We start from the raw sequence: 25,234 nt of genomic DNA on the forward strand, positions 1-25,234 counted from the left end.
TTTAATTCTTCCTTAATCAATTATCTCACTTCCCACAGGGACTATTCCAAACTTTCTCTTCTCTCAAACCACCCATGCCTTCCCTTCTCCCAGATTCTCAGTCGAGGTCTTTTCACTAAATTAAGATCATATCTGTGCTCTCCCCTTCTCTTCTCTTAATAAACATTCCTTAATAGCATCCTCTCCTCCCTTCCCTCAGTCTCTGATGATGTAACTCTTCTTGCCTGGGTCAATTCCTTCACATGTGCCTTTTGAACCCACTCCCTCCCATTTTCTCCAGAAGATTGTCTCCTTAGTCATCCTTTCCCTTTGTCTAATATTCAGCCATTCCCTATCTATTGGTTCCTTCTATATTGTATAAATTTTGCCCACTATTCCTTTTCGTTAAAAATAAATAAATAAATAATGAAAACAGGGGCAGCTAGGTGGTGCAGTGGATATAGCACAGGGCCTGTAGTCAGGAGAATTAGAGTTCAAATCCAGCTTCTGACACTTACTGGATGTGACTGGATGATAATATATGCCCATATACATATGCCTATGTATACATGCAAACTACATGCATACACACGTGTATGGCTAGCCCCAGTCTCTCCTCTGAGCTAGCTTCAGTCAGGCATCCTAGCCTTTTGGACACTTCAAATTGGAAACACTAGAGACATTTCAAACTCAACACGTCCAAAATAGAACTAATAACTTCCCTTTTCTCAAAATTAACTTTCTTCCAGACTTCCCTATTTTTGCCAAAAGAACCACCATTTGAACATTCTCCCAGGTTTAACTTTGGAATCATTCTTGATTCCTTTCTATTCCTTATCCCACATATCCAATCAGTTGTCAAATCCTTCTATCATTGGTGATATGATATTCAGGTTATCCTGAATATCAGGTTAACCATGTAGCCTTCTGTCCCCCACCCTCCACCCCTAATTTTGAGTTGAGTCTCTAGCTTAAAAAGACCAAGGTCTCCCATTGTATGTAGGGCTATGTCCAGTCATATTGATCTATATCAGGCCATTGGACCCACATGGCTCTGGAGGGGAAAGTGAGACAGTTGACCTTGCACAGCTTTCCCTCACTTAAATCCAATTCACTTACATGTTATGGAATCACTTCCCAGAAGTTCTTCCAGAATAAAGGACAAACAACAACAAAACAATATATGAGTTTCTTTGTTTTGTTTTGTTTTTTAAGCTCTTCCCAATCTAGTTCCAAATTATTTCTTGTTTTCCTCACCATTACTCCACATCTCCATGCCTTTTACTGGTCCTCTCCTGCGCTTGCAATTCACTCCTTGACCACCTTCTATAGGAAGCCTTTCCCAACTTTCCTCCCTGACAATCTTGTATTTATTCTACATATTCTTCTATATGTTCCTATTTTCCTATTTTCTTTATAGAATGTAAGAATCTTCAGGGTAAGGATTATTTTATTATTTTTATCTGTATCTCCGATAGCTAGAATAATATATGATAAACACTGAATAAATTTGTTGATTGGTTATATGACTTCTGATTGCTTTTATGACTTCCTGCTGTAAATGCTCCATATGGAACAATGTAAAAGAAAAATTGTTAGTTTTAAAGGTGAAGGGAAAATTAAAAAAAAAAAAAAAAAAAAGCTCTCTGTGGCAAGGTAGACATTTTGGGTGATGGGGAAAGGTCTGTGCCAAGGGTGAAGCAAAACGAGGTGAAGAGGTAGGGAGATGGAAAGAGGAGTCCTTACAAAGAAATGTATCAATGGCTAGTAGTGTCAGCTAGGTCATGGAGGGCTGGACTTAGTGTCAGCTCAAATACTGGCTCCCTGCCCTCACTAATCTGTAACCCTGGGGAAATCACTTAAATTGTCTCCACATTCCACTGTATCAAATAGTATCCTAAATAGTTATCACATATGTTCAGCACTTTGAAACTCTTCAAATACTAGGTAAATGCTAGACATAATTAACCTGCCTCCTAGGTGAAGCTGTGGAAGATCACCAGATGATGAACTAAGGTGGTGCCATGGATGGTGCATGCAACATGGAATCGGAAAAGATCTGAGTTGAAATCTGGCCTTTCTTGGCCTTGGTTTTCCCAACTGTAAAATGGGGATAATGGCAGACTTATTGGGGGGATCAAATAATTTGTACTTTGCAAACTTTACATATATACACAAAGGTTAACATTTAGTACTATTAACTTTGGGAGGAAAAGTGGGGGGGAGGAGCAGATGCTGCTGGAATTCATGTGGGGTCTAACTCCTCTCAATAAACCTCGGCATTTTCCGGGTCCCTGGCCGCCTGTTCTTCCCCTGGAACTTGCTTAACTGAGGCTCAAAAAGAGGAAGCCCTGAGCCCGGGGCCTGCAGGAAACCCAGTAAATAAACGAGTCGGTTGCCCAATGACTCCCGGGCTAGAGTGTCATTTCTCTCCAGCCCTCTCTGCTCCAGGAGCCCCCGGAGTGGACCAGGCCTGACCGGGGAGCCGTGTCTCAGGGAAGGGAAGTGTCCAGGCTGGGCCGACCGCAGAGACTGGGCAAGGACAAGCTTAACTCTCCCACCCCTGTCCCGAAAGGAGAGAGAAAGGGGAAGGGGCAGGAAGAAGGCGCCTGTCAGGGAGGGACAGTGTAGATAATAAATTGCGCCCCAAATCTACAGATCTGGCTTCCTGGGGCGCTCCGGGCGCGCCGCCCTCGTCTTTACGCACGTGCAAACTTGGCACTCCTGGTCTCTGACAGCCTCCGGGGGGGCGGGGGACGAGCCTTCTCGACTTCCTCCCCGAGGACACCACCCCCTTACCCTCGGGGCTGAGCTGCTGACGATCCTCGCCACCCACACCAGCCGAATCCTCCCTCCCTCCGGCCTCGCATCTTGCCCCGGCCTCCGACCGCACAGTCTGAGCGAAGGAACGACAGCGCGGGAGGCTAGCCAAGGTAAACCTCCGTGCGCGGGAAGGCTCGAGGGCTGGGGGTGCCATGGGCTAGGAGACCTGGCCCCTCGCCCACGCGACACCCACGCATTCAGTCCCTTCCTTTGGGATGGGGGGGAAGAGAACCGCCAACAGCCTCCCCAGGTCCTTCCTCCGCCAGCACCCCTTTTACTGAACTTTTCAGGGGATTTCCAGTATAGAGCACTTACTCCTTAAGAAGTAAAAAGAAAAGAAAAGAAACCGCCCTCCCACTTCACCCGAAACTCGCGCGGGTGCTCGATGTGAGTCCGACCCTAGAGTTGTTTCACAAATTTGCACAACTTCCTGCCGAGGAAATTGCTAAACGTTTATCCCGGCCTTTAACGCTGAGAAGCTGCTTGGAGGCTGAGCTGCAGAACATCGAGGGGGGTGAGGGACAGAAAGAGACCAGCAGCCTGGCTTTCCTTCTCATTTGGACCATGTTGTCTGTTTTGGCGCAGTGGTAGAATAGATGGGGCGCGGAGGGAACTGGGGGAGGGGGATAGGAAAGGGAGGGAGGAAGGGAGTGGGACTAAAGGGTTACCGTTGCAGTCTTTCCAGCGTTGGCACTGACACGCCAAAGGACCCAAATGGCTGTGAAATAAGGTGCCTTCCTCCTGCTAGGATTTCTTTGAATAATCTAATTTTGTTTTGGGGTTCTTTTTTTTCTGATGACCACTTTCCTTGGACAAATTAGATAACATTTGAATCTATTGCAAACTTTAAATATCAATTATACAAATCTACATAATTATTTAAACCTTCACCATTTTTCCCTTTAAATGCAAAAAAAATTTCAGAAACTCAGTGGCAACAGTTCTCTAGAGTTGATATGAAATAAATACAAGAGTAAATTTTATTTTCCCAATCAATCAAGAAATACATAGCACTTTCTGTGTTGTAAGCAATCAGCTAGTCACTGGGGGGAAATAAATTAAAATGATACAGCTCCTTCCCTCAACGAGTTTGCTTTTTATAGTAATGTCATTTCTATCAGGAACTTGGGCCAGGTGGCTTATGGCAAGCTTTCCAGTTGTGTGCGGTTGAATTGACGGTCTCGCATTGAAAAGAATGGTGGGAGACACGTGATTGTGCTCCTTTAAATATTGTGTGGAGAAGTTGCCCAGCATCTGCTCATAATAAAGGAACTAGTCATTCGAAAAGCAAAATTAGACTATTCAGAAAAATACAGTAGTAACATGGAAAAGATACCCAGTACTTAATTTCACAACCATTTGGGTTTTTTGGTGCAGCAAATTTTAAGTCAGAGCCAAGTGCTAAAGGCAAAAATAAATTTAAATTGTGGGGCTATAGGGAAAATTTTTAGACTAGGGCCTCTTGTGTCTCTTTTTCAATAAATATCTCTATGTTTCTTTGGTAGCTTTACAATAATAAAAGGGATTTGGGGCAGTATTATAAATTTCTGGTGAACATAATGATGTAATTTTGAGGTCTTTAATTTGCCAGCTTTGGAGAAGGATTATGAGATTTGTTTATTTAATTTCTTGTCTCAAAATTAATTTTTAAGTATTTTCAAAGAAATTCAAGGATCCCATTTTATGGTCCCTGGCATTCAAAAATAAAATCCTTGTTGTCTCTTAAAACTAAAATATCATCTTTCCTATGGTAAATATCCAAATACATTGAACTGGAGAATGAGGATACCTAGGTAAATAGTTGTCAGTCCATCTCTAATTAGCTATGACTTTGGACAAATCATTTAGTCTTTCTAAACCTCGGAGGTTGTTTTTTTTTTGGGGGGGGTGCTAAAGGCTAAAGATCTGTAAAGCCCCCTCCAAAATTCTCTTGACTTGAATGAATGATTAGATTAATATATAAAATATTACTAGTAACCTTACAAATTTAAAAGTCTACATGACCATTCCAGAGGGAAAAAATTCCAAAGAAAAGCTTACTAGTTTAATGTTTCATTTGAAGGTTTTTTTTTTCTCTTGCTTCTGAAAATTCCAGAGAATTTTGATAAATTGTTATTTAGCCCTCAGAGTAGAATATATCTCTGGGCCATGAGATGGGCAGTCCTCTATTTAAGAGATGGAGCTGTTGAGATAAAGAATTGACTTATCCAAGCTTCTGTAAAGAGCCTATATCTGTCTTGTGAGTTAAGGGAGAGTATGGCCACAAAGAATAGATTCTAGTTCTTCAACATCATTATCTCTCAAGAAATATAATTGTGTAACATAGATTGTCTTTTGCTGAGTTCCATCTAATCCAAAATTCAATGTCTCAGCTAATTTCTTTCTAGTTTATGTAAATCTCACTAAAATATAGTTGCATTTACAATGTGATACTTTGGCCTGCCTTTAATTACACTATTTTTTATTTTTTTACTTTTAATTCTTAAATGTTTCTTCTTATGTGTTTGTGAATATTTGTTTTCTTATTGTCTCCCCCATTTAAATTGTGAACTCTTTCAAGGCAGAGAATGCTTTTTGTTCCTTTTTGGATCCCCAACCTTTAGTATAGTGCCATATGCACAATAGGTGATTAATAAATATTTATTGAGTTTTTTAATGGTCTATATATTGCTATGTTCATACAATTTTAGGAAAAACGTTAATTGCAAGATCTAAAAGTGACTAATTTGTCATTTGAAACTTTATACTTTTCCCTTAAACCACTATACTTTTATTTTTATTTGTTGTTGCGGTTGTCCTTTTTGGTGGGAAGGGGAGGAAATTGGGGCTTAAGTGACTTACCCTAAATCATACAACTAGTAGATGAATACTTTTAAAGACTATTATTATTTTCCATTATTTTCTAGTTTTCTTCCAACTTAATTTTGATTTTTTTTGTATCTACAACACTGTTTATTTTTGCAGTCTTGAAATGAATTGTATCTTTCTTTAAATTACCAGCACATACATTCACATATGGACAATCATATAATTACCAAGGAATCTTTTTATTCGTCTCATATGAAACACATTCTTTTCCATGACTTGGCAGGATCCTGGATACTTAATAGGATCATAGGAGTTAGAACTAACTAGAAGGAATCCTAGAGGAACTGAGTCCCATAGTATGGATTAAGTGATCTACTGAGATTACACAGCTAACAAAAATAAAGCCAGCATACATCTATGTCTCCAAATCTAGCACTTTCTCAGCTGTGCTCTTCTCTCCACAGTTCTTATCACTTCCCCTGGACTTTTGTAACAGTGTCTAATTTGTTTGGCTTGCCATCCGTCTCTCTTCCCTGCAATCTATAATTCACAGAGCTGCTGAAATAATCTAATGACCTTGTCATTCATCCCCTTGACCTAAAATCTCAAGTAGATTCCATTCACCGAAAAAGTAACTCCATCCCCTTGACATTTGTTTCTCCACACTACAGTTGAACAACTAAGTTTCAGGTTCTCAGACCTGACCTTCTATCTTCTTCTGTGCATTTTTACAGACTTTTATCCCCTGTGTCTGGAATGAATTTTTTCCCCATTTTTTGCCTCTGTCAGCCTTTCACTCTTTCTCTCATTCACTGTGAAACCTACCTTGATCCCTCCCACTGAAAATGGAAATTTCCTAGATTAGAGGTGTTCTACTCATTGTTAACTGGCAATAAATACTCTTTAGGATGGTCTGGGCCATATTTAATATTAATGTAATTGGGAAATACTTAAGAGAATAAGTTAAATAATAGCATAATGTTATTCTGTAATTTTCTAAATCAATATGCAGCTCACAGGGATCTGTTTCTGTTTCTATTTGGCATTACTGTCCTAGTCAACACAATCTGGATTTTTATTTTGGCCCAATCACATTCTACCTTCTATTAAATATACTTGTCTTTGTATATATCATATCCCTCTACTTGCACTGATAGAGGAAAAGTACATATGTAAATAGGTGCAGCATAACTATAAAGTGAATAGCTACAAATAAATGCAAAGGAGCTAGATATAAGGTAGTTTGAGAGGGAAGACAATTGCAATTAAGGAGATCAAGAGAGGCTTTATGCAGAAGATGGTACTTGAATTGCATCTTAAAGAAAATGAAGAATCAGACATGGTGGAGGTAAGGAAAAAATGAATTCTAGGCATAATGGGCATTAGATGAAAAGTATGGTGATAAAAAGCTGAATATGTAGGTAGTAATATAATAGGAAACCATTGGAATTGCTTGAGTAGGTGAATTATACAGTTGGATCTGAAGTTACTTTGACAGATCAATGTGGTAGACACTTAAATTGGTGAGGAGACTATTGCAATAATCAAGGCAAGAAAGAATAAAGGCTTGGACTAAGATGTTAGCTGGGTGAGTGGAGAGAAAGAGGTTTGATGGAAGGGATATTGTGAAGATAGAAAAGAAGAATGTTTTGTAACTGATGGGATATACTAAGTGACACAGTGGATAGAGTACTGAACCTGGAGTTCACATCTATCATCAATTAGCAGATCCCTTAAACTATTTGCCTCAGTTTCCTCTTCTCTAAAATGAGTATAAAAATTAGCACCTACTTTCCAAGGTTGTTGGGGGGATAAAATGAAATAATGTTTGTAAATTGCTTAGCAAACTTTCTCGTAAATAGGAGGGCACTATATAAATGCTAGCTATTTTTATTTATTATTATATGGACTGAGATAAAATGAGGAGATAAGGATAAGGGCAGAGACTATATAAGAATGATGTGCCTTTGAAAGAAGTTGAGAAGTTTAGAGGAAGGGAGAGTTTGGGGAGAAAGATAAAGTTTGCAGTCTCTGGAATATCCAGTTTGAAATGTTCCAAAGGCAACTGGTGATGCAGGGCCACATCTCAGGGGAGTTACTAGAGCTGAATATATAGAGCTATGGAATTCCTTCCAGCCTTAGCTTTGTTGCTCCAGTATCTGACTAGTTAGAAGCATTTCATTTGTGAGCATTTTTGTGATTTATTTGCATTATTTTGTGACGTGGGAGACTTTTTTCAATGAGACTACTGATCTGAAAATATCAGTTAAATTTTTAATAATAGATTAGTCCACATTTCCCATCTTATAGTTGAAGAAACTGAAGCCCATAGAAATGAAGTGGCTTGCCAAAAATTTTTTAGATAATAATTAAAAAAAAAAACTAGGATTTGAACCCATATCACTTAAATTTCCTTCTGCTGCTATTTTAAAGTTCTGCTATTTGGTATAAATGAGGCCCTTTTAAAAATAAGTAATCCCCTTGGGATATATACTTGCTAGAATCTCCAGGTCAAAAGAAATGTGTATTTTAGTCATTTTATTTAAGTAAATTTGCTTCCCAAAATAACTGAACTAATTCACAGCTCTACTAACAATGCAGTTGTGTGGGTATCTCCTCCAACACTGGCTTTCCACCTGTGATCATCTTTCCCCATTTGCTGGGCATGAGGCAAAATGGCAGGGTTGTTTTTATTTGCATTTTTCTCATTATTGGTGTGACTTGGATCATTTATTTTATAAGGTTATTAATAGTATGCAATTCTTCTGAGAACCATGTATCTATTAGGGAATGATTTTTGGTCTTAGGTCTTTTTTTAGTTGTTTATGGACCTAAGAACATAGTATTTATCTGGTGAAGAAATCCCTTGGATTCAAATAAAGAAGCTCTCAACTCTGTCATCCACTCCAGAATTTTCAACAACTTATTTATTATACATCTTTCTGCATCAATTTCCCCTCATCTCTGTTAAGTGGAGATAAAAAAAAAACTTGCTCAGAATCAAAAAGTACAAAATGTTAGAGCAACGTGTCCTGAAAAACAAACCAAATAGATATAAAAGGGAGGAGGGAAAAGACATTATTTACTCAGAAGTGGCAGTCTGCCTAATGTGGAACTTAGTTAATGAATTTTCATCACCAGTGACAGTACTTCCCCTAGTCAAACTAAGAAGTAAGAAGTAATCTGTCAGTAATTTAGAAAGAACATCACTACCTCAGTATAGTTATAAAGAATATTTTTTAAGCTCTGGATGTGGTAGAGCTTGAGCCATAACTAGGACATGATGACTGGGACTTTTCTCAGGGTGCCAAAATTTAGAAGGGGCTAATAGCACTTATATATCTTTAGTAGATAGGTAGGAATAATTAAGATTAGGATCCAGTTAACAAGAAGAAATTAGGTTAAAAAAATCATTTATTTCTTCCCCTCAGCCTCCACAAAGCAATTCAGTTACCATTTAGTCTGGTCCTAGCCTGCTCTCTTCTCAGTAGCATTACCTCTGTTGCAGTGACCCTGAGTTCTGAGTCCCAAGCCTACAACTGAATTTTTCATAAAATATTAATTAGACAGTGCCTTTCGTACCATACCTTTTGCACCAAAGTACAATTGGGTAATGCTTGTCCCAGGTGCCTGAAGTGCTAGTGACAGTTCTGGGAGCCATGATAAAAACAGGTTGGGAGCTACAGAATCATTGGCAAAGGGGCAACACAACAAGGACATGTCAGAACCAATCTTGATGTGGAGTTTCCCGATCCCAGTGACACTGGTGGAGAGCATAGGGTAGTGAACGTGAGAGAGAGGAGGTCTGTCATTGATTGTCATGGGATTTCGAGCAAATAACCTCATGTCTCTGGGACTCTACCTCCTTACTTCAAAAATGGAAGGTTCAAACTAGATCATCTTTCCAATTCCTCATAATCCTAACACTGGATCATTTATGGAGCATCTACTATATTCTGAAGGAGACATAAAGATAAACAAGGTCAACAAAAATTTTGGAGTCCCCCTTCTGTAACCCTTGGCTGCCTCTATCAGTAAGGAGTCTGGAGAGCAAGAGACATATATTGCATCAATGTTTATCACACCATTCCATGTCATCCCCATCAAATTTCTAGACATAGGACTAAATCAACATTATCTAAACTTTTTTCAGAGCCCTGTCATTGAATGATTCTAATTAATGATTCATTAAGTGTGAATGGATGAAACATTAAGTAATCATATTGCAAAGGGAGTAATTTTTCTTGGCCACTGACCTTTCCATTTTCACCAAACTTCTCCTCTTTGTGTTATTTTATTCATCTATATTTAAGTTGACCATTTCACCATTTGAGCATCTGTTAAACAATTTAAATGTGCAGAATTTCAGATTACACACCTAAGATTCCCCCTCTGCAAATCTCTGATTCAGATAATATATGGGCCATATTTACTTCTGTGTCATTCCCATTGCATCAGCCTGTTATGTTTGAGGATTTAAAAAGATAAATAGGGACAATCAGTCAAAGCCTTCTTTCTTGGAAGATTTCAACTTTTGCTATTTTCTTTTCCTTATGGAAAAGTATTGAAATATTAGTACTGCATGTTGTTTAGAGCACTGGAATTGAAGAAAGGAAGACCTCAGTTTGAATCCTGCCTTTAATACTTAGTAGTCATGCATTGGGAATCATTTTTATCAGTGGATTTGGTGAAGTGGAAGAGGGACTGAGGGATTTAAGAGTTCATAGAATCATAGCTTTAAATTTTAAAAGAACCTTAGACACTATATAAGCCAGATATCTTGTTTTATCTGTGAGGGAAGCAAAAGCAGAAGAGGTTGACAACCTAAGGCTGTACTGTTAGTGAAAGCAACAGAATTTGAATCAAGGTCTTAGGTCTTCAAAAAGTGCTCTCTCTGTAAGTTGGCAAAGCCCTTTCCTCATCTGCACTACATTGAAAATTTTTGTCTCAGAAAGAGAAGGTAGTAATTCTGAGGAGTTCAGAAAAGTTTTTAAAGACCCATATGAACTGACGCCAAGCAAAGTAAGCAGAATTAAGAACAATTTACCAAGGGCTCACCATAATGTGACCATTGAGATAAACAGTCTGGTCAGTATAGAGACCAATCTTGTTATCAGAAGGCTGACAGTGAAAATCTCTCTCCTTCTTTTGGCAGTTATAGTGAACTGGAATTTCAGAATGAGACATATGGCAGCCAGCCTGTTAAAGAGCATTTATTTAGTAAGTGCCTACTAAGTGTTATTGGAAATGCCGATATATTGGTTTGTTTTGTTTAAATATATTTGTTCAAAGGAAATGTTTTGGGCAGGGGTCATTGGGAAGTAAGAGTGATGTAAAAAAGGTTCCAATAAAATAATCATTTTTTAAAGGAGAAGTAACAATAATGCAAGCACTATAGAAAAATATAAGAGCATCACAAGATCTAGATCTGGAAAGGGCTTTGGATCCTATATGAACTCCATCCTAAGATGTAAAATTATCTACTCAGTATCACTCAAGTAGTAGAACTGGAATGCCAAACAAAATTCATTGTTTTTCTCGAGTCTTAAAATACCTGAAGGAAAAAAATAATTTAAAAAATATTTGAAGGGTTATCACTTGGAAGAGAAACACTGAAACCAGAGAATATGGCACAGTGAAAAGATCATGGTATTTGAAGGTAGAATACCTAGTTCGAATCCAAACTGCCTCCTTCTATTTATATGATCTTGAAGAAGTCACTTAATTTCAATTTCTTCACCTATGAAGTGAGGGTGGGAAAGCTAGAACAGATTATTTCCAAGCTCTAAAGCTATGATCTTATGTTGAGTTTTTAGGGCTGAAATTTTAGAGGCAGATTTTATTTCAAAATGAGGAGAATAGGGAGTAACTAACAATTAGGTAGTAGAGTACTAAACACAATCTCAATAGGAATCTTGAGACAGATGGATAAGTGACCATTAGTCAGAGATGTGGTAGAGGAGATTGATTGGACTAAATAACTGATAGCCCATCCGGTATTAGAATTCTGTGATTTATTGTATATGTCCTAGATACTAGAGAAGATACAGAGAAAAAAGTACTAGTTTCTAACCTCAGTGCATTTGTAATCTGATGGTGAGTAAATGTTTTTCCTTTCACAGAGAAAGGCTTAAAGTACAATGTGAATAATTTATTTTATGTGGGCTCTCATTGAGGAAAAAATCCAGGGAGTGTCATCATCCTTAGGGACTCAGTCTCATACTGGAGCTGTCTCACGGTTCACGCTGATGTGTTGCTGGAAAGGGGTGAGGGTCTCCAAGAGGGCCCAGGCTCAAGTGAGGCAATTGTTTGTGCCCTCTACATGACAAAATGTTTATTGTAACACTTTTGTGATGACAAAAATCTAGAGGAAAAAATGAGTGCCCATTGATTGGGAGAGTAACTGAATGATTGTGCTGTACAAATATAATGGAATATTATTGGGCCATAAGAAATAATGATCATGAGATTTCAGAGAAACAAGGGGCTGTGTGAATTGATGTATTTTGAAGTACAACCAGGAGATTGTAATGACTACATAACGTAAACAAAAGGAATGATTAAAAAGAGATTGAAAACAGAATAATTGTGATGATCCCTCTTAATCTTAGAGAGTAGCTAAGGAAGCCCCTCCTTGCTTTTGGTAAAGGAGCTAGAGCACTCTGGGTTTGCAATGTTGCATTCTTTGTCACTGGGTTGATTGGCTTGGATTAACTGACTTTGTTATAAGGCAAGGAGGAAAAGGGATAGGGTATGATATGATAATTAAAAGTGGTTAGCATAAAACAAAAAGTACCAATAAAACTTATTTTAAAAGGCAAAAAGTAAAACAAATACTTCTCTGCTTCAGTGGAGCCCTTTAAAAAGGCAAGGGAATCAAATAGATGTAGCTTCAATGTACTTTCCCTTGCAAGGATGTTATTAGTCATGTCAGCCTTCTTAAAGCTTTTCTGTGTACTTGGGTGATTGTGCCAAAGATAATTGTATTCTTTTTGCAGGGGGGGGGGGGGCGGGGAGGGGAGGGGGAGGAGGAAGAGGAAGAGAAAAAGGAACAAGAGTAAAAGAAGGAAGAGGAAGAGGAGAAGTAATAATTAGCATTTATAAAATACTTTAAGATATGCAAAATGGTTTTCAAATATTATCTCATTTGATTCTTACCACCACCCTAGGAGATAAATGCATCCACATTTTACAGATTCGTAAACTGAAACAGAGATTTTGTCTAGGCTCATACAGCAGGATTCAAACTCAGGTCCTTCAGACTCCAAGTCCAGTGGCTCTCTCCACTGCAGCACTTCCCCCTGGTGATAATAAGTTTATCATTTTTTTAAAGCCACTTTACAGCACTGGTTTAACAGTGCTCAGTGTCAGGGAATACTGAAATAAGTAATTAATAAATGGTGCTATAATTGAAAGTCATTTTAAGTAAAAATTAAGTGTTTTTTCAATGTGTTAATTTTTAAGTTTAGTGTGAATCCAGAGAGACCATTCTATAGGAACTCTTTTTCTTCTCTTGGTTTAAATTGGTGATACTGGGACTCACCAGTTAAACAGAAAAAAAAATTAAAAATAACTCATCACTAAACCCAATAACTTTGCTTTTGCAAGAGAATGAAAGATGTGTAAAAAACAAAGAAATTTTATGTAGAAAACCAAGAAATGGATATTCAAAAAAAAAAAACCCAAAACATATGTCAGCATCAAAGCCTGTCAAACAGGTGCAAGGAAGGAGCTCTTTCATTTGGGTTGCCAATTTATGTGGAAGGGCTTTCAGTACACAAGAACTTGATCATGCCCTCAAGAGGCAGTCAAAAGATACTTAAATTTACAAGTCATCTGAGCTAACCAGAAGAAGAACATGGCTTCCCAGCTTATCAGTTGAATTTCATCATGTATTCAAATGTCCAAATAGGGAACATTCACCATATGCCTTAACAGAAGTTCAGGGACACTGAAAAAAAAAAAAGTATTTGAAAAGAATCTGTTTCCAAGTTCTAAGTGATGGCATTTTATTTATAGTAGGTACTCGCAAATACCAAAACAAGTTAATTGTTTAAAAAAAAAACCCAACAAAACCATAACTGTTTACTAGAAATATCTCTCAAACCAACTGTTTCAACAAAATAGACTTTGCTTGATCAGGCAAACAAGCGTCCAGTGCTTAATTAAATTAACATCATGATTGCATGTAAAAAGAGACAACCCAAAACTATTAGTGTTCTCCACAGCCAAAAAAAGCTCCAAAAAACAAAATTTTTTTAAATCCCTTCTCAGGTGATTTCACATGGAAGCATATTAGTGAAAGAGAGAACAGCTCAAGGAATTCCAACATGATTAACCGGAAACTAGATGCACCCAAAAAGCTACTGCTGTTAACAAGATATTCCATCTCTGTTAATGAACCTAAAATTAACTACTGCTAATTCTGACATAATGCCAGTGAATGAGCAGTTTGGAGATGGCACCATTTTATTTGCTTTTTCAGCATGACATCCAGCTCCTTAAACTTTGTCAACAATGAGCTTTGGTCAGCTAAATATTATATTTTGAATGTAGATATTAATTCTATGCCAATATAGATTCATTGTCTGGCCCATCATTGTTGGCAAATGTTTGTAATTCTGTGGTTCATTGTGCTTTTATTGAATAGAGCAATTTAAAACCAGGAAGCTCATTAGAATTTCTGTAAAAAACAGAAAATAACTTAACTCATAAAAACTAGATTATTATTAGTCTTTCAGCTGAGTCAGAACAAGCATGCATGGGAACAAGACACAGCTAGGGTAAAAAACTTCTGGGGACAGGAAATGAGGAAATTTTGATTTGTTCTAACACTCATATAACATTAAAATTATATGCAAAAACAGTATGAAAATTAATCTCTTTAAGATTTGTCTCAAGTGCTCAGACCCTTTTTTCTAAAAGAATTCTAGAATATCAGACCAACTCTGGGGATTTCAGGGTGTTCAAACCTTCAACCAGTGGAAAACATTTTCCAAATGATACTGAGGGAAATTAAATGTCACTGTGAATCCTTGAAAGGGTTGGTCAGGGGGACCCTAGTCAATATGATGAATCTCTTCCAATAATCTTGAGTAGATGATGGGGGCTTTTCATGGAGAGAGACATGGACTTTTGTACCTTGCTGAGGTCTAATGCAGACATAACTTTATATTGTTTTCATTTCCATTCCTTTCCTCAATTTCTTTCTCTGCTAAGAAACTGATTCTGGTAGTACCCACCAGTAATCCCTGTTATTATTGAGGCTGATGGTGGATTGCTTGAGTTTAGAAGTTCTGAGCTGCAGAAGAGCTAATGGCCACTGGTGATTGCATTAATTTGGAGAACCCCAAAAGCAAAGGACCATCAGATTGCCTAAGGAGGGTCAAAGCATCCCATATCAAAAATGGAACAAATTAAAGCTTCCATCTAGGTCCAACTTCATATTAGACAAGATAGGAGTGCTCAGTATCCAAAAAAATTTTTAAAAGATACAGAAAGGAAGAGTAAAAAGAACATTTTAATTTTAGTTACATATCCCCAACTCAAAAGCCTATAAACTGTATCAATTGCAGTTTGTCACAATAAATAGTTTCCTAGTCTACTCCAGACTAATAATGAATGCTTTTTTAAACGTAAAATGGTTGATATTCTCTTGGTTGAAGCATACCATATTGCTTAGGTAAATAAACATAACAGTGTTTTGCAAAAGGTTTAGTATTATGGCAGACCACAGACCACTTAATTCAGATCATGACTTATAGGAATGTAGCTTAATAAACTATTAACAAAATAAGATTTTGTGAATGCAGTAGAGTATACAACCTTTTATCAATAAATATGAATTTGTCTGTAAACTTCAAAGTTTATTGTCTAACCACTGACTTGAGGGGGTGTAAGATGCTTTTTGTTTTTAAGCAGAGACATTGTTTTGTAGTCCTATGGTAGAAGTGCTACATTTGTAATAAGAGGAACTGGGTTCAAATTCTAGTGCATGTGACTTTGGACAGTTCATTTAATCTTTCTAAGTGTCTAGATGACTTCAAAGGCCTCTTCTAAGTTCTGAATCCATGATTCTATGATCTTTTGTGTCAGATGGACTAATAATTTTTTCTAAGAATGTTAAATTTGACAAACATTCAGATTCCCTATTTTATCCGTCATGAATCTAAACTAAGTTTTTGATTGACTTTGCTCTGGATTGTGGGAATATTAAATAACTTTCCCACTGGCCACTTTTTTGTGCAGCTAGGTGATGCAGTAGATAGATCAGAGGCCCTGAGTTCCAATCCCTCTGCCTCAGTTTCTTCATCTATAAAATGGGAAAAATAACAATACGAACCTCACAGAGTTATTACAAGGAACAAATGAGATAGTATATATAAAATGTTTAACAAATCTTAAAGTACTACATAAACATTAGCTATTTGTGTATTAATTTGTTGTAAATTAATTATGATGCATTTTGTATAATAAGTGCTTAGTACTTTTTGAAAAATGATGAGCCTCTTTACATTAGGATAAATGAATCATAGTTTTCTTTGATATTTAAAAAAATTCTTTTGCTTAAAAAAATGTTCAATATCATATATAAATAAGTAAAAGCATCCATCTGTGAATGTGAAGCATCATGGTAAACATAATTTTTTATTTTTTTTATTTTTATTTTTATTTTTTGAGGCTGGGGTTAAGTGACTTGCCCAGGGTCACACAGCTAGGAAGTGTTAAGGTCTGAAACCAGATTTGAACTCGGGTCCTCCTGAATTCAAGGCTGGTGCTCTATCCATTGCACCACCTAGCTGCCCCCAAACATAATTTTTTAAATAGACTTTAGCTAGGATCTAAGTTTTTCCAATTCCCTCTCGAAATGCTTTTTTTCCTATGGCTCAAATCTGAAAATAAGGTCATATATGACTGATAGGATTCTATAGAAAAGCCCAGAGCTACAATCCTACTTGAGAATAACTGGGATTCACAACTTTAAAAAAAAAGGCTAAAATTTGTTCTTAAGGGTCAGCCTTGCTCAAGAGGAAGAGATGAATTTTGCTCAGATTGATTAAATCTACAATTTTTATTTGTTGAGGTACCTTCTATAAAGCTGATATAAGAATTGGTACCAATTCTTAAGTAATTTAGAAAAACTTCATTGAATATAGGCATTGTACCATTAAATTTATATAATTCAACAATTGATAATGATTTATTTATTAAACACTTTGTTCAAGGCACAAAAAACTTAAGAGGTCAAACACTAGTATCAGATTATGACTTGGGGACAATTTATTGATCTGCTCCCTAAGTACATGAAAAGATCCTGAAAATGAATAATGGTATGAGCCCACAAATGAGTAGGAGGAAGAATTGGCTGAGAGTTTGGAAATAGCCATTCTCAAATAAATCTGGGCAGATCTATTTTTCCCATGCAGATTGAAAAATGAGGGTGGTAGAAGTATGACAGAAAGTAGTTACTAAGGTTAAAAGTTCACAAATGGTCATCCATTTACTACATCCCTCCTACTGGCTTCAGTTTAAATGTTTCTTGAATTGAATTGAACAGTAACATTTTTTCTGTACTTGAAGCCTCTCTTGGGCAGAAAATGCTTTTTTTTTTGTTTCCCAGGAAATTTTTCCTTCCTATTAATTTAATCTATGGTTGGAGAAGAGACTGCTAATGGAAGAAAGAATAAAAGTATCCCTTCTCTTTTCCATATTTAAAATTGTATATGGAGAGCAAGTCCTGCTAAGATGAGAAGACTTAAAAGGTCAGGGCTTGAATGATGTATTATTTATCTCTAATAAAAGGTTCTGCCTAGCTTGAAGCAGAGATGCTCATCACCAGATTGGTTGCCCAGCTATTATTTTGGTGGAAAGTCTAATAATCTAAATTTGTGGGGAAAAGCACACTTACTGATGAAATGACAGATTGGGGAAGTATGAAAACAAGGAAGAAGTATAACTAATACCTTCCCATAGGCACATAGTAGAGCATAGAATCCAGAGTGCCTGGAAACATATAGAAATTAAGTGAAAATATTCCCTAAGAAAAAACAGGTGCTGACTTCAATTATGAGAAATTCATAAATTCGATAGCCATAAGCTCTCTATCTAGATGCATTTATCCGAGGTCTGTGTTGCTAAGTTGGATCATGTCAGTTATCTATAAAATTAAGTCCAAAAATCCACTTCTTTTCAAGTTTGCAAACCATTCTTTCCATCTAGAATTTTAAAATAGATTAGCAGGCAGAATTATACAATGTTTAATAGCTGGAAGAAGTGGTAAGGTTTATGTGGTCCAAACTCTCTTGTTTTAGAATACAAGAAGCTTAGGTCTAATGAATGTTAAATGACTTGGGTGAGTTAACACAATTTAAAGAACCTCATTAACTATTGGGGATTCTTCTTTATACACATGTTGCCTCTCACTAATGAATGTAATTTAAAATAATAATATAATAATGTAATGTTATTGGAAGGCAAGTTTTACAGTTATTCCTTGAAGAGATGGAAAGACTGATAGAACAATTATATGGGCTTGGAATAATACAGATAAGAATTCTTGCTTTTATTTAAATTTGCTGACCAAATTAGCTTATGAAGAGACATATCTTGCTCTTGGAAAGTCAATAGAATGAAAAATAGATTTAGTAAGAACTTTATTTAAGAGGCCTGTAGAACAAAAAAGAAAAAAGAAAAAGCCACTTTCTAGAGTGATAAAAAAGAGTTTATATGTTGAATTTGTTCTGAATTTAAGGAACTTCTGAACTTAGTGGTAAATTCCAAATTGAAGTAGCTTCCTCCAGAGAACAAGAAGAAAGTAATTAGCTAACTACAAAAAGCACTTACTAGAGAAAATAAAATCCCACTAAGTTTGGTAACTTGTACTTTAATAATAATAATAATAATAAAGTAATCATGAACCTACTGATTTAAATTTGAGATGTAAAGGGCAGAGTTCACTTACTATCTCTTTTAAATGAGTGCTTAGGGAGTTAGGGCCTAAAAATTTTTAAATGAAGAGGAAAAAAGTTTTCTATTTAGATTAAACCTTACAGGGGTTAGATAGAACGAAGACCACAAACAGCAGGGGGAAATCTGAAATGAGACTTTTTCCCTCCTTTATTGTTAGCACTCCTAGGGTGGAATGGAAGGATATTCTGTAGCACACTGGTTTTTTAAAACTTTTTTGCCACACAGATGATAACTTTTACAGCCCCAACATCTTGCAGCGGTTTTTAAGGTCTGGGGATATGAAACCATTTTGCCTCTGAAAGAACAGCTTGAATGAGCAAAGTAGTTGGTATTTTGGGGGAACAGGGGAAGAGTCAAAAAATACTATATAGTTTTGTTAGCTGTGGGAACAGATCAAGCAAGACAGAGTTTGATAAGGTAACCCCTAAGATCATCTTTATGCATCTTGTCAGGGAAAGAAAAGATTACGGACAGAGTTATGTTCAAAGAGATCATATACCTTATTTTATTCTCAATTCATTACTGGTCTACAGATGATGGATTGAAGTACACAGCTTGTATAAGGCCATATGACATAATGGATAGAGTACTGGACTGGGAATTAGGAATATTTGGGTTTAATTCCTTTGTAGATACTTATTGACAGTGTGTCCCTTGGCAAGTAATAAACAACAACAACTAATAATAATAATAATAATAATAATAATAATAATAATAATAGCTAGTATTTATTTAGTGCCTCTGTGTGTCAGGAGCTGTGCTAAGGAATGCTTTACAAATATTGTCTCATTTGATCTTCAGACAACCCTTTGAGTTATTCATTTTCTCTGCACCTCAGTCAGCTTACCTGTAAAATGGCTATACTTAACTTTTCTACCAGCTCTCAATCCATGATCCAGTAATTAACCTTTATTCCTGCATTCAAGCCCAACCTTCTCCCTTTTAGCTATCTGGGGTCACAGATTCCAAGTGCTTCCTTTGTCCATTTTTGTTTCCTTGATTCAAGAATTCTTGAAATATAATTAATATGACAGATTGAACCTGGAGAAATCTAGCAATTTTTTTTCAAACTCCATTTCTGGGCAGGTCAATGATGGTCATTCATTGCTGGTAACTTTGTATATCAAAAGGGAACAGATGGATACGATGACATTTGCAGATAGAGCAAGGTTCCAGGAAGCTGAACGTAGGGGAAATGTACTTGTTAAAAGGTGCTAGAAAGTTTAAAGAGCAAAATAGTGCAAGCATAGAATTGTGTAAAAATATCTTTCTTTGGAAAGGTTAAAAAATCTCCTTCTTATAATCTAAGGATGGTAGCTGTTAAAAATCCACTGAGTTCTGAATTCTCAATTGTCCTTCTAGGTCCAAGTATAAAAAAATCAGTCAGATAATCAATGCAAATCTGTACTGCCTGAAGAGGAAGAGCAAAATCTTTCTGTTGAGTATAGCAATTATGTTTTATTTCTGAAAAATATCACCTCCTCCTTTCCCACCATGAACCATCCATCCCTTGTAACAAAGAACAAAAAGAAAATGTTTCAGGAAAATCAACCAACATATTAACTGTGGCTGATAATGTAGGCGTTATTTAACACCCATGGGCTCCCACTCTTGCAAAAGTGGGGAAAATGCATTTTTTTATCTCACCCTGGGGTCTAGCATGGTGAAATTCTTCATTGTACTCATCTACCTGATAATGCGTCTCTGTGAACTTTAGGCTCATTACTAAAGGCTAGAAGAAATCTTTGAGGTCATCAGGTCCAGCACATTCATTTTACAAATTAGGAAACGAGGCCCATAAATGCTAAATGACATTGGCAATAAGAGGCAGAACTAGGCTGGTCTTCAAAAGACAAGCAGTCAGCAGACCCATGGTCTTTCTAGTTTGATATAACCTGTCAGGGGGAAAGGGCAAGGTGGCCCAGTAGATAGAGCACTGGCCTGAAGTCAGGAGGACCTGAGTTCAAATCCAGCTTCAGATACTTAACACTTAGCTATCTGTGTAAGTCTAGGCAAGTCACTTAACTGTAATTGCCTCGCCAAAATAAATAAAATTAAAAATAAAAAAGATGCAACTTGTCAGGGCTGGTGCTACATCAGTGTGGCCCTTAAGAACTCTTAGTCACCACCATCATGGGAAAGACTAATAAGCATAATAATAGTAATGATAATTATAACAATTATGATAAAATGTATATACCATTTTAAGTTCCTTATCTGTAAAATGGGTATAATAGTACTTCCTTTCAGAACTGTTAGATCAAATGAGATAATAATTGTAAGGCATTTAGCATAGTACCTGGCGCTACTTAAATGTTAGCTATTATTTCTGTTCATTATTATTTTTTTCAAAACACTTTACAACTATTATCTTATTTGATTCTCATAATGATTCTGGCAATGAGGTATTAATTTTTATCACCATTTTACAGGTGAGGAAACTGAGACAGAGGAGAGATAACCTGCTCAGGTTCCCCCGTCTAATTAATGTTTGAGACCACATTTGAAAGCAGGTCTTCCCATCTTCAAATTTAGAAGTCTTACCACTGTGCCGTCATGCTGGACTGTCCTAGAGCTCAAACGTACAAAGGCTCGCTTAAAAAAACAAACAAACAAACAAAAACATATCTTGTCCTCACCTTTAGCAGGTCATTATTTGGGTCAGAGAAAATGTCAAAACACAAAAACTTATAAATACATGGGCAACCCCAAAAAGGGGCAGAGAGTTGGTCTGCCATTTCCCAGTGTATACTAAGACTCCTGACTAGTATTTTTTCTTAAAAAAAAAAAACCCCATTTCTGTTGTACATTTTCTCACTTTGAAAATAAGTGAAAAATCCATTCCTACGCAGTGCTAATAATGCTATAGTATTTTTCCCTATGTTTGGATCATTAGCAGAGTGCAAGCTTTTCTCATTCCAATCACCAAAGACCAGACCAATATCTAAGCAAAGTCTGGGCTATTTGCTCTTGGGATTCTTGATTGCCAAGCCACAATACACCCTCCTGGTTTTAATTAGCTCTGCTGATGGACAAGATCATGACTTTCAATTCCTAGGGCCCTTTGACAAACTTCCTGTCTCCACTCTGGGAGGTTAAAAAGGCACCAGAGACTATTACTTTCATGCTTGGATATTTAAAGATTTCAGGAGTCACCCAGGGAAATCTCTTTGTACCAAGAAAACACTGCACACCGGTCTTCACAACTTAAATAGAACTGAGACCATTTGTTATGTCAATAATTTAGACCAAAGTGTCCTTTCCTGTGTTCCTTTTTCCCTTCCTTGCTTTTTAATTACCTACCTAGAAGAGTCCTTTGGATGTGGAGAAGCAGGTATTCAGTAGCGATATGTTTGGTTTTTTTAACTATGAATCTCAAACTTGCTGCCCTCAGAGAATCCTTGCTTCATGTCACTTGTTCAGGAAGACAAGAATGCAAACTGAGACTTGGTGTCTCATTCCATTTCATTTGTTCACACACCAGCATATTTGGCCCAGCCTAGCTGCCCTACTAAATTTCATTACAATCCACATATCCACTTTATCAATTGGAACTTCCAATCCACAGATTCAGCTTCACCAAAGAAAATTTGTATCGACTTTCTCTCCTTGACAAGATCCTTGATACTAAGAACTAGGACAGTTTCTTGCTCACAATAGTAGATGTTTATAAAATATTTGTTGAATTAAATAACATTTTATATGATTATCCCTGTTTATTCTTACAGTACTATGATAAGGTTGCAGAAGTCTTTATCAGCAATATTGTAAGGCGGACTCTTCTTCCTCCACGAAATTGGGACACTACTCTAGATGTTTCTCTTTTTTTTTTGTTCCTATCTCTTTCTGGGAATTTCTTTTCCTCCTTTTGCCTCTCCTGCTTTCCTGCTGGTTTCATGTTTTTTCCCTACTTTGTATTCTCTTAGTATATCTCTACCTGACTGTCTCTCTCTCCTCTAGTTCAATCTTACATTCTTTTCCCAACTCTTACCAAATTTTTCCCTTGTCTTTTTCCCTTAATCAGTCATAATATGAAACCAATCACTTTTAAAAATATTTGTGATACTCATTGAGTCTCTTCTTAATTTACAAAGCAGATCAATGAAATAATCTATATTTTTGTCTCAGAAATTGTGTTTTTAGATGTATTCCCCCCAAAGTATCAGCAATTTTAAAAAGATCAAACATTAAAATAATAACCCAAAATTGAGCTGGGAAAGGGGGCATTTAGATGTCTTTATTTAGTTATGTAAATATGAAATCCCTTAGTGATAAATTCCTATCTCATTTGAAGTTGGAGTACAACAGATCTCTCAGATGATATTGCCAGAAATCACCCAGCCTACTTCCCTAACACTCACATAGAGCATGACAGTCTTGGGGATAGTAAGAGGACCATGATCTTGAGAGCTTACCTGAATCTTCCCAGTGCCCATTGGTCTTTCACTCATAGAACCTGTCAGGGTGGGCACTCCTTTCATACTGTTATGTCTTCAAGAACTTTTGGTCCTCCTCATCCAGAGAAACAACAATAACAAAAATAATTAACATTCTAGCTCTTAATATTAAGAGCATTTTTCTCACATCTAAAACATTTATCACTTAAATCATATAAATCATTTAAACATAAATATGTAATGGTAGTAGTAATAGTATTTAAAACATAAACATGTAGTAGTAGTAATAGTATAGTTTAAAATACAAACGTGTAGTAGTAGTGGTAGTAGTACGATTTAAAACAGACATGTAGTAGTAGTAATAGTATAGTTTAAAACACAATAAAGTAGTAGTAGTGTCATTTAAAATGTAAATATGTAATGGTGGGGGTGGTGGTAGTAATAGTAGTAGTGTTTAAAACACAAATATTTAATAGTAGTAGTGATGGTGGTATAGTTTAAAACTATAGTTTTAGTAGTAGTATCACTTAAAATACAAATATGTAACAGTATTAGTACTATGATTTAAAACACAAACATGTACTAGTAATAATTAGCATGTACATGATGCTTTAAAATTTGTAGAGTTCTATATGTGTTGCCTTATTTGATTCTATATCCAGCTCTTTGTCAAATACAGATGAAATATAAAAGAGTCCCCATGTCTCTTATTAGAACATAATATTGAAATTGTGTTTCAAACTATTACTTTATCCATTTAGTATGTGACAAAACAGAATCTCAGAGAGGTTTAGAGCCTGCTATAATCACACAGTCAATAAATATCAAGATCAACATTTCAGATTCAGACTTTTTTGACTAATAGTCCAGTCCTCTTTTCACTATACTGTGTTCTTCTATTTAAATAGAGGAAAAGAGAAAAGTAATAAAATTGATAATAATAATAGTAATAATAATAACTCATTTGTATAGAACTTTAAAGTTTACAAAGTGCTTTACAAATATCTCTTTGATATTGCTGTTACTAATAATCTCAATGATAGCTAATGCTTATATGATGCTTACTAAGCACTTTGTGATTATTTCATTTGATCCTCATAATAGACATGGAAGGTAGATGCCATTAATATCCACATTTTATAGGTGAGGAAAAAGACAGAGATTTGGTAATTTATCCAGGGTCACACATAAATATCTGAGACTGAACTTTAGTTCAGAACTCACTGACTCCAGGTCCAGTATTCCCTCTCCTGGACCACCTATGTGTACTTGGTTCCTTAACATGTGTTTTGAAGATTTTAATAAAAATAAGATATTGGAAGTTTTTTAAAATGTCAGTATAATCCCCTTAGAATACTTTGGCTAATATAATAGGATTTCAAAGTGAATCTGAATATTTTGGAACTCTTTGTTAGTTATAGAATACAATACTAACTTTTTAAACTCTAGTTCTGAGGAGAGACAGAGACAGAAAGAAAGAAGTAGAAAGACAGAGAGAGAAGGAGAGATAGAAACACACACAAAGAAAAGGACAGAGACAGAGAGGGATGGAGAGAAGGGGAAAGGAAGGGAGGAGTGAGACAGAGAGAGGAGAAAAAGAAGAATTAGAGAGAAAGAAAAGGGGGAAAGACAAAGAGGGGAGAAAGACACACAAAGAAGAGACAAACACAGAGACACAGAGAGACAGAGACAGAGAGAAAGAAACTCTGCAAACCTCCCATGTTTGACCAGTGTTTGAGGTTGTGATTGGTTCAGGAAAATCCTTTTTAAAGAGGATGTATCCAGGGTTTGTGGTGAGTGGTGTTAAAACAGACTTCTTGTTAATCTGCACTTAGCTTGGTTGGTTCATGTTTTTTGCCTTCCTGATCACTTGGCTTGTTCAACAAATGATTTTGGTTCCTGTTTTCAGCACTTGACCATGGGATAGATTGCCCCAGCTTTCTGATGTGGGCTCTTTGGGCTCTTTGGGGCTCTTGTCACTTCTCCCATCTGCCCCATCTTCTCATCCTCTGTTGCTTACCCTGTGTAACACACCTACTTTTGGTGAAACTCTGGCCCCATAGGGATAATTCAGGCTGCCCCTGAGACGAGTTTGTGCTCTGTGGGGGCAGGGGGTGGAGGGGAAGGGGAAGGAGCAATATTCTTTTTTTTTTTTTTATATATATATATATATTTTATAATATTATCCCTTGTATTCATTTTTCCAAATTACCCCCCCTCCCTCTATTCCCTCCCCCCGACGACAGGCAATACCATAC

At 36.5% G+C, this 25,234-nt stretch overlaps 1 protein-coding gene across 2 annotated transcripts in view; it reads left to right on the plus strand.

The window, feature by feature from the left end:
- Nucleotides 1-2,446: 2,446 nt before the first annotated feature.
- APBB1IP (amyloid beta precursor protein binding family B member 1 interacting protein) overlaps nucleotides 2,447-25,234 on the plus strand; it is a 114,464-nt gene continuing 91,676 nt past the window's right edge. The window contains exon 1 of one of the 2 annotated variants that reach the window (XM_074266971.1): nucleotides 2,447-2,912. The gene's annotated coding sequence lies outside the window, so the exon portion shown is untranslated. Of the gene's footprint in view, nucleotides 2,913-10,811; nucleotides 10,831-25,234 lie in introns of those variants that run through there. The other variant, XM_074266970.1, reaches the window with a different exon arrangement.

This window comes from Sminthopsis crassicaudata, chromosome 5, assembly GCF_048593235.1.
Source record: "Sminthopsis crassicaudata isolate SCR6 chromosome 5, ASM4859323v1, whole genome shotgun sequence".
In the NCBI taxonomy this organism is placed as follows: domain Eukaryota; kingdom Metazoa; phylum Chordata; class Mammalia; order Dasyuromorphia; family Dasyuridae; genus Sminthopsis; species Sminthopsis crassicaudata.